Consider the following 10,086-nt stretch of genomic DNA (forward strand, 5'->3'; position numbering starts at 1 on the left):
CTACATGGATGTTATCCTCCTTTGCTCCCCTGTGGAGCAGCATTCCATCATACAAGTTCCCACTAGTTGTGCATTGCAGTGGTTCACCCCTGACACAGCTGCTTCTGTGCAAATGAGGCCTGGCTCACAACCTTGTACCAATGAATGTGCAAAGCTTATCATGAACCCTGGTATGACATCCAAAGGCTCTTCACCTCATCCAGAAGGAGGTAGGGGCAAAGTGTGGGAATCAAGCCCATCCTCTTACCAAAGTCAGCCAGAGAGGTTAAACGTTGGCATTTTACATTCTTTAGGTTGCACCTGCACCATACATTTAAAGCACTAGGATTCCATTTTAGGAGTCATGGATTCCTCCAAAGAACCTTGGAGGTTGTGGCCTTGCAAGGGTGCTGAAAGTAGTTAGGAGACCTTCTCAATTCCCAGAGTTCACTGGAAAGAGGTTAAAAAAAAAAAGGCAAAGGACTTACTCTGGGAACTATAACTGTGAGCAGAATTCAGGGGTCTCTTAACAACTCTCGGCACCTTTACTGAACTACAGTTCCCAGGATTCTTTGGGTGAAGCTGTTTAAAGTGTTATCATAGTGCCTTAAATGTATGGTGTGGAGCAGAGACCAACATTCATAGTAGAGACCAATATCCAAAGCAGAACCCGATTCACCCTGTATCCCACCCAACCCAGAATGCTTGTCCGTCAGGCTGGCTCACTCGTTTCTGTACATCGCTTGATTGCTGGCAGATAAGGTGTGAACCGATTCCATGGAAAATCATTGTGTCTGGAGACACGTGGGCATTCCAGCTGAAAAACCGATCTGTGTTTGAAGTTGAAAGCGATAAACTTCTGAAGATAGATCGCTGGACTGAGCCGCTTCAAAAAGTGTGGTATGAAGGCGCACAAGTTTTTAAAACTATCTGCGTGTAATAAACATATCTGAGAATAGGATTTAGCACAGCCTGATAACGATAATTTATTTTTTTTAAAAAAAATCTTTCTTAACTTGCACAAAGATAACACAAATCACTCCTGCTCTCTGCACTCTCTCTCTCTCTCTCTCTCTCTCTCTCTCTCTCTCACACACACACACACACACACACACACACATTCTGAAATGGCAGGGTCCAGATGTCTACTCTCTCATTCTGACTCACGTGCAGAAACCTCTCCCCCATCTTTGATACGGAGCAGCACATTCACACGTGCACGTTCACTACTTCGTTCACTACTACGCAGTCGCTTCTAGCCAGAGAGCAGATTCTTTTCAGAGACGGATCTGGAAAAGTTCGCCTCTAATTTTAGTAGCCAGTAGCGGCTGCCGCACAGAGACAAGCTCAGCACACGCGGGCACAGTTTCCCCCCGCGTGTTGCACCGGTTCCTTTTCCCCGTTCCCTCGGCTGACGAACGGAACAACAATCCGTCGATCACAGCAGTTTCGTCTGAGATCAGTCGTGATTCTATTGCTTCTTTCTTTTTCTTTTCTTTTTTAAAAAAGGAGGACCTCCCTCTTTTTCTTAGCTTTTTATAACCCCTCGAGGCGTGGGTGGGCGGGCAGACGCTATGGGTTCGAGGCTGCGCTTCTCCTCTTTAAAAAGCCAGAGAGACTGGGGGATTCTTTCTGCAGTTCATTCTTGCCGTCCGACGGCACCCGGTGGGTCCTTTTTCCAGGTACGCAGTTTATCCGACTTCGAGTGTCCTTTCTGTTTCTTCACCCCTCTCTGCCTTTCCTTCCAAGCCAACTGCGGAGAGTCTGTGCAGCTCAGAGAGAAGAATTGAGGGCGGGGGGGAGGGGGATTTGGAGAAGGGGCAGGGTGGGGTGGAAGCGGAGGAGGAACTCGAAATGAGCGCTCTCCTTCTTTAGCACGGCTTCCTCGTATACCAAGCAACCCGTTTTATTTTCCTTGGGTGGGTAGACGATGCTTCTTTAATGACACAATTCATTAGCAGGGTTCCATAAACTCGGTCCGCCTGCTCCTCGAAGCGCGCCTCCCCCCCCCCCTCTCTCTCTCTCTCTCTCTCACACACACACACACACACACACACACACACCCCTCCGTTTCCAGTAGGCTTGATGGAATTAGAAGGGGAAACCTGGAAGGAACCGTCAGCTCACTGGATCCACGCATCCCAGCCCAATTCCCGGGCGTGGGGGATGTGGAAAAGTCACACGAACTCTCGAGGTAACCCCGCGCAAGCTGCACGTGTGCGGAACGCGTGGGAAGCGGGGCCAGGATGCATAAACGCGCCCCAACTTAGCGCGCGTAATTGGAAATACCCTTCCAGCTTATCCTAAGATATACAGAGAAACGATTCCAGAGTTCAGAGGCGTGTACTGTCTGAATGTACCACAATCCGTTTACTTATGAAAGAACGATCCCTGAAATCCATTTAAGAATTCGATATCCAATGCCCAAAACAGCTGTTGTTATTATTATTATTATTATTATTATTATTATTATTATTATTATTATTACTGTTCTCATTATTTATTCTATTGCGTTCTTCAGATTTCTACACCAACCTATTCCCAGCTCAACTCTGTAGCACTTTCCGGTGTTGATGAGCGGTTCGCAAGCGGGGGTAAAGTCCCTCCATTTCTTTCCAAGCTCTGCTGACTAGAGATTCCTTTCGAAAAACTGTGAAATAATTTCTAGGTGGTCGCTGTTTTGGTAAAAGTGTGGGCTGGTGAGCGGTGTGTAAAAATGGAACAGAAACGGTGGACGGGGTGGCTGGGGGACTTTGCGTGCACTTTGCTGTCATGGGCTGGGAAAGGAAAGTATGAGATTTGGAGGTCCTGGATTCGTGGAGGCTCATTCACACGCGCGAGTCATCACGGTTGGTTGGTTGGTTGGTTGGTTGGTTGGTTGGTTGGTTGGTTTTGGCAGTCGCCATGTGATGAATATGCATGTCTGAACCAGCACCTACAAACCCCGGTGTGTATAGGCGGGGGTGGCATTATAAATGACACTATTGAACAGACGCCAAGATTCTTTGCGCACGCCGGTGGGCGTCCCTAAGTAAAAGCGAGTCCTGGTACTACGTCTGTGGCTGGGGTGGAGGGAGGGAAAAGGGGAGCATTATTTATTTCGGAGGCGACAGACGCGAGGGTCGCCTCCTATCATTCGTTTCAGAGCTATGAAGAGCCTGGAGTGAGGTCTCCGGAGCGCAAGCTGGTGGGAACGTCTCCTGCGCAACTGACCCCTTTTGCGCAAAGCGCCCGTTCTTTCCCGAAGGGCCTCCCGGCAGGAGATTCAACCCCCAGCTTTGAGAGGGGATTTCCTTCTCCACCTCTTTGTTCGCGGAGGGAAGCTTGTGAAAGTGTGTGAATGAACCCCTTTCAGCTTTCTTTTACGTTTTATTTTATTTAAAATTTTCCTTTCTCTCTTTCTTTCTTTTTCTTTCCCCCCGCTCGCACTCTCCTTTTAAAAATAATTATAAAAATGGTGTCGTTTCCATCTGCCTGCTTTATTCCCCCCCCCCTTTCCTGTTTAACCTTGGTATTAATTTCGGACGGATCTCCTTTAAATGCGCTCCGTAATGCATTCAGACGCCGCTGGACTTTTTGTACCGTAGGTTATATTTACACCCAAAACAAAATAATTACACTTTTGTGGGAGAGAGAGAAAGCTGGGTGATTAGGGCTGTTGCTCTTTGCGGCAAAACACTTTCGCAGTGGTACACCAGTAACAATTTTTCACGGCTGACTGAAATCAAAGGGAGGCAGTAATGAATCCGGCGAGCAATTTAAATTTACAATTTGTAACGCAGCCACTCAGAAAGAGCCCCACAGCCCACAAGCCCCGAGAACCTCGCTGGGTTTGGTGAGGTTGTTTAATGTTATATATCAAAAAAGAACCCTCCCCCCCCAACATCTTTTCCTTCCCTACCTATTCTTTTATTTTTCCAGAAGGAGATTTTAATGAGGAAAATCAGAAGTCATTCATACACGCACCCCACCACTCCAACGCTCTCATTGTTGCCAAACCTATTCTTCGCTTGCCTTTTTCTCAAAACTCCTCGCCTCCTTTTGCAGAAACAAGCACATTCCATTCCGCACCTACAATGTGCGCGCTGTGTGCGTGTGCGTGTGCGTGTGCGTGTGTGTGTGTGTGTGTGCAGGAATCAAAGACACGATCCTGCCAAGGTTAATCATTTTTAAGGCTGTCTCCTCCTGGGAACGAATAAGCCCCGCTTGGACTCCCTGGGACTTGGTTCCAAGAAGTGTGGAAATACAATCTAAAAAAAAATTATTTTATTTTTTATTTAGAGACTCTCCCTCCCGTCTTTGGAACAGGGGAGGGGTTTAAAGCGCGCCGCATACACATGCACCCTAGCTAAAATAAATGGAAAGTGAAGGCTTTATTTTCCTGATCGAGGCTGCTTAGAGAGAAAAGCCGGTGGAACACAGCGGTGTACACTAACCCTGCCGGGGATTGCGGCCTTGCGCACGTTTGCTTGGGAGAAGGTCCCACTGAATGCTGCGAGATCTGTTAATTCAGTGCAGGGCGGGGGGCGTAGACAGGGGAGCGGGGAGAAAAATGTCAAAGACTAGGCCCCATTCGACAGATTTCTGAGTCATACTTCTCTCTCTCTCTCTCTCTCTCTCTCTCTCTCTCTCTCTCTCTCTCTCGATTGTAAGTTCCTTGGAGGCAGAGACCTGCTTTATTGCGCCCTGCAAAGCATCGTGCAAGCAAACAACTAAACAAACAAGCCTGCGTTGGATTTTGGCCAAAAAAAAAAGCGCCTTTCAGTCTAGCTTTAACTCCTACTCGGAGTAGACCCACTGAGATCAATGGGCCGAAGGCATTTTTGTCTATTAACTTCAGCGGGTCTACTCTGAGTAGGACTAAGATTGGACACAACACAGAGACACATTCCTTTGGGGGTTTTGCTGGAAACGCGCTGGTCCGCCTTTAGACGACGCAGCAGCACTAGGGAACCAGACCCCGCAGAAGTGCAACTCCCATCATCCCGGACCTATTGGCCCTGGTCCTGGCTGCTGCCGCTGGGGCTGCTGGGAATTAGAGTCCCAATACCTGGAAGGACACGCGTTCCCCATCCCTCATAATAGACAGCTTTGGAGCCCCCGAAGCCACTAACGCGCGCGCCCACGTCTTTCCCCCTCCCTTCCTCCCCCATGTGTGTCTTTTAAACAACACTCCTGTAAGGTTGGCGGGGGCGATGGGGAGTGGGGAATAATTTGGAATATCAACAAAAGAAAAAACCCGTCGCAATGCCAAACAGATAGGTAATTAATTACAAAACTCAGGGGGGATATGCAGAGTGCAGCCTTACAAATTCTACAGAGCTTAACTGATTGGAAACAGATGATTATCTTGTTTGTCTTTTCGCTGTTTCCTTTATCCCTCCGCCGTCTGTTGCGCTGTAATGTTGATACACTTTACTCTCTTCAAAGGGGCGCTTTGCTGCTTTCTTTTCTTTTCCTTTCTGTGTTTTTTTTAATATAGTAAATTCCATCAACAGCGCGCGCCTCTTATTACTGTCACCGCCGCAGTTGCCAACGCGCAGTAGCTTTATGAACTAAGGAGAGAGAGAGAGAGAGAGAGAGAGAGAGAGAGAGAGAGAGAGAGAGAGACTGTAGGGTTTGATTCTCTCTAACCATCTGTTCCAGCGTGCTCGGGACCCCGGAATAGGCCTAGCGGGAGAGGGAGCAATGGAGGAAGAGCTAGAGATTTCGGGGGGGGGGGTTATGGGGGAGCTCTAATGTAGTACAATTTGGGGAACGGGAACAAAAAGATTCCACACACACACACACACACACACAGACCCCTTCTTTCCAATGGAAAAAGCTGAAGATTTGTGTGGAGGGAATTGGGGAGAGGGGGGGTTCTAATCTAATGTATTACAGTTTGGGGAATGGAGGTATATATAATATACATAAACATACACACGCGCCTCTTTCTTCCAAGTGCAAGAGGAGTGAAAAAGAGCTGAAGATTTGTGCGAGTGGAATGGGGGGGGGGTCCAATGGAGTACAGTTCGGGGAATGGAAGGAGAAAAGAACTATCTCTCTCTCTCTCTCTCTCTCTCTCTCTCTCACACACACACACACACACACACACACACACACACACACACACACCTTTCCTTCCCAGTGCATTAAAATGAGGAAGAGGGGTGAAAAGCCTGTTTCTCCTGGATGAGAGAGAACTGAAAGGGTGGGAGAAAGAGTTATCTCCTCTTCCCAGATGCTGATAGGGAGGGAAATTATCGATTTTGAGGACATTATCAGTTCTGATGTATAGATGCCCGGTGATGTGTAAGGAACCGTAGCTGGGTGGGGAGAGGGGCTTTCGCCTCCCCCATGCAGAGTTTTGAGTAGCCGATGATGATGAAGGCAGGGGGTCCAGTTCGGGGGTGGAGGATTTGTGCGTGTGCGCGTTTCTGAGAGAGCGAGGATTGGGTTTAATATGGCCAACCTTATTCGAGAGGGATGCTAGCGCCATAAAGGAAGAACCCCTCCGCTGCGCTGTGGCTGCGATCCCAGCCCCGCTGAAGGAAGGAGCGCAACCCCCTGAAGTCATCGGGACTTACTTTGAAGTAATTGCAATGCGATTAGGATTGCGGCAATAAATAAAAGAAATCAAGGTGGTGGTTGCTGCCGTTCCCCGCTCTTTTTCTCCTCCACCTCCTTCCCATAACACCGAAGAATAAATTGGAAGAAGCTGCTGCCAAGGTTGGGTGAAAACGATAAGAATCCCTACATATATCAAATATTTTATAGACGATAGAGGAGGAAGGAAGCACGTGGCCGGGAGATATTAACGATGAGGTTCAGGGTATTCTACGCATTCATAAACGCATGACCAAGTAACTGCGTATTTTTCCACAGATATCTCCGTATAAGGAAGGCTCTCTAGGTAGGACGTTCTTCATGCGGAATTGCACTGAAGTTGCACAAACTGGAATCCAGATTCAACCACCTTCGAGTACACTGCTCTAGTCTAACACTATAGAAACGAACCTTGAAGGCTTTTTTTGGGTGGGGGTGCATTAATTTTCAGGCTTGCGGCCTTTTTGAGTCCAAAGCCCCTTCTATCTACACACCATCAGGGTTTGAATGTCTTGTTCTCTACTCGTTTTTCCTTCGTTCCATATAGATTTATGGCGAAGTCTGTGCGTGAACGTGCGCGCTACCCTGTCTCCGCGCTCAGCACACACCTCGTTTATTGGTACATAACAACCTAAACTTCTGCGGTGCGTGGTAAATATAAACGCAAGGTAATTCCTCGGGGTTTTATTCATAGGTAAGGAAACACTCGCCACAGGCAAAGCCACACTAAAAAAGACACAACCCACGAGTAACAATGCATGTTCTACTATATTGTATACGTATATGTGTATATACGCGGGACTCGATTTTCCCTACGCAGGTAAAAACGTAGTTTTAAAACTGGAAAGAATTTTTAAAAATCGTTCCCAAAAAACAACCAACCTGCAGATAAATGCAAGTCCTATTGATATATTTTACCCAATAAAAAATATTTGCAAGAAAGGGCGCGCGGGGCGCCTTTGGAAATGTATGTGTACATAAAGGTCTTTGTTTTGCCTTGTGTTTGGAAGGAAAGAAATATCTAGAGTATTTATCCACGGATCTCCCCCCGCCCTCCAAATGTTTCTCGAGGCCATGGATTTCTGCGTGGGAGTCTTTCCGAGTCTCTTCAAGATTCAAAAAGATTTTGAGACCAGAAGGTAAAGGGAGATACGAACGCCAACATTAAATGCCACCAACATAGTCAGTAGGTAGGATACGGATTAACTTCACGTCTTACATGGCAGTTGTGTGAGCGGTATGTTAATAATAGGGATGGAGATAAGTGCACGTGTGTGTGCGTGCGTGTGATATATGTGTCTGGATGGTACATATAATTGAATTTCCGTTTAGATTGGAAAAGCTTTCGCTAGGAATAATACACCCACGTTTGACAAAGACCTTCACACCGTGCTAAATATTGGGAGAGGGTGGCTGTATCTCACACAGAGACCCAAAGAAAACAATCCAGAATCTTAAAACCGAAGTACACTGCTTTAAGTCGAATTTACCTCCCCACCCCCACCACCCACCCACAAACCTCTACCATCCTTAGACCTTTCCTTGGACACAGAGAACCCCTTCAAACGGGTGGAAACCTGGAAATATCTTGCCAAAGGGAATAAGCTTAAGGGTGAGAGTCTCAATTTACAATCATTCACACACAACCCTTTTCCTTTTTAAAAATCTCACTGCATATAGTCAAGACAGGAAACGATTTCTGTTTTAATAATAAAAAAATAGGTTTGCCAGACTGAATAATATTCCATTTTTAGAACTCTCCACTCCGGTCAAAGTCCAGCGTCTCCCTTGTTCTATAGCTGGTCTCTCTCACTCACATTGGGAACAAAAGTCTTGGCTGCGGGACTCACAGGACAACACACCAGTCCTTTGTTTTGAACAAATTTTACTGCGTTGGGTCCAGGAAGGGCCATTAATATTCCCTTCGCCACCGACTTCACAAACACACACACAAACACGACCCTCACACACCGAAGCTTTGCCATCCCGCCCACCCCCCTTCCCTCTTGCTCCGACGCGTATTTTAAAATAGGGGCCTTATCCAGCCCACCACGCTTCCTCCTTCCCCCCTCCAAAATTAGAAATTGGCCAATAGGCAAATTAAGTGGCTTGGGTTTTTGTTTTGTTTTTGTTTTTGTTACGAAAAAATAGATTCCATTTGAAAGAGGAAGGGGGTCTTCCTAGAGTAAGGATGTGGGAAGGATCCCGTTGAGGTCCCCGCCTGGCCTCCTAACGCACCGAGCTCACGTCGAGGAAATAGATTTTCTTTAGGAAGAACGAACGATTCCCATGTTCTCTCTTTTCAGATGGCATCTATTTCAGATGGCGAGCTCTGAGGAAAACGAAGGAAGGGGCATTTATTTGGGTTTCTGCCCTCCTCCCCCCCAGCTCTTCTTTGAAGCTCTGCTTCTCAGCTCCCCCACCCCCCACCCACCCACACTTCTAATGTTGTCGTACAAATGAGGGGGGGAGAGTTCTCTCTTCATTATCAGACTTAATGAAATGACTAACTATGTATTTGGGGCTCGGACCATTCACGGCGGCTTTGTGAGAGGCTTGTCAAACCCTCCCATTTCTAGAGAGCAAGGAATGGTTTGGGGTGTGGGGGAGGAGAGAGAACCTTGTAAGTTAATCTCTCCTGTCCCCCCTATTGTCCGTGCACCTTGCATGACAAAAAGAAGGGGGGCAAGCCCTCTCTCCAAATTCCTAGGCAACAGGCGCACGAGGCCAACGACCCCCTCCTCCTCCCCACTCCTGGATCATGCACTTCCAAAGTGTTCCTATATTAGGAATTTTATTTTATTTTTTAAGGGAAGAGACCCTGCCAACACAATCCCAAACCTTCCTAACTGGGCCATGTGGCGTTTCAATGGACCTTACTCCCAAGTAAGCCTTCCCCTTCCCCACCCCACCCCACCGATAGGCCTTGAGAGAATCGGGGCTCGGAGAAATCCAATCCACACAGGAGAAGTTAATGGGGAACACGAAAGATATCGCGGTCGATTCACTCTCGCTTTTTCGCACTCCCCCAGCCTCCGAGTAGCAACTTTAAGCATTCGAGTCTTGGTGAAAATTCTATTCGAACGCTCGTTTCGCGCGAAGATTATTTTATCCCTTTCATTTTCTGCCTCTGCAATTGCTTCCTTGGACAGTTTTCAAGACCCTGGAATTGGAGGGTGGCGGCGTGCGGGGGAAGGGCGGACTAATTGGCAAAGTTTTATTGCTATAATTATTTGCATTAGTATTATTCACTGGGAGGGGGAGATTCTAGGATTCCCAGTCCCTTTCCCGAGAAGTTAAGGAAGGAGGGGTTCCCAAAAGGTTTTATTTTCCCTATTTATTAATATTACTATTATTAATGAGGGGGAGGGAGAAAGAGAGAAAAAGAAAAATCCAGGGGTTGCATGACAGTCCTCCTCAGAGTAGACCCACTCGGAAGAATGGGCACAACGAACGCAAGTCCATTCATTTCAACGGGTCTACTCTGAGCAGAATGGGCATTCCGAGAATTACCGGTCT

The sequence above is a fragment of the Podarcis gaigeae genome (genome assembly GCF_964106915.1).
Source record: "Podarcis gaigeae genome assembly, chromosome: 16".
NCBI lineage: Eukaryota > Metazoa > Chordata > Lepidosauria > Squamata > Lacertidae > Podarcis > Podarcis gaigeae.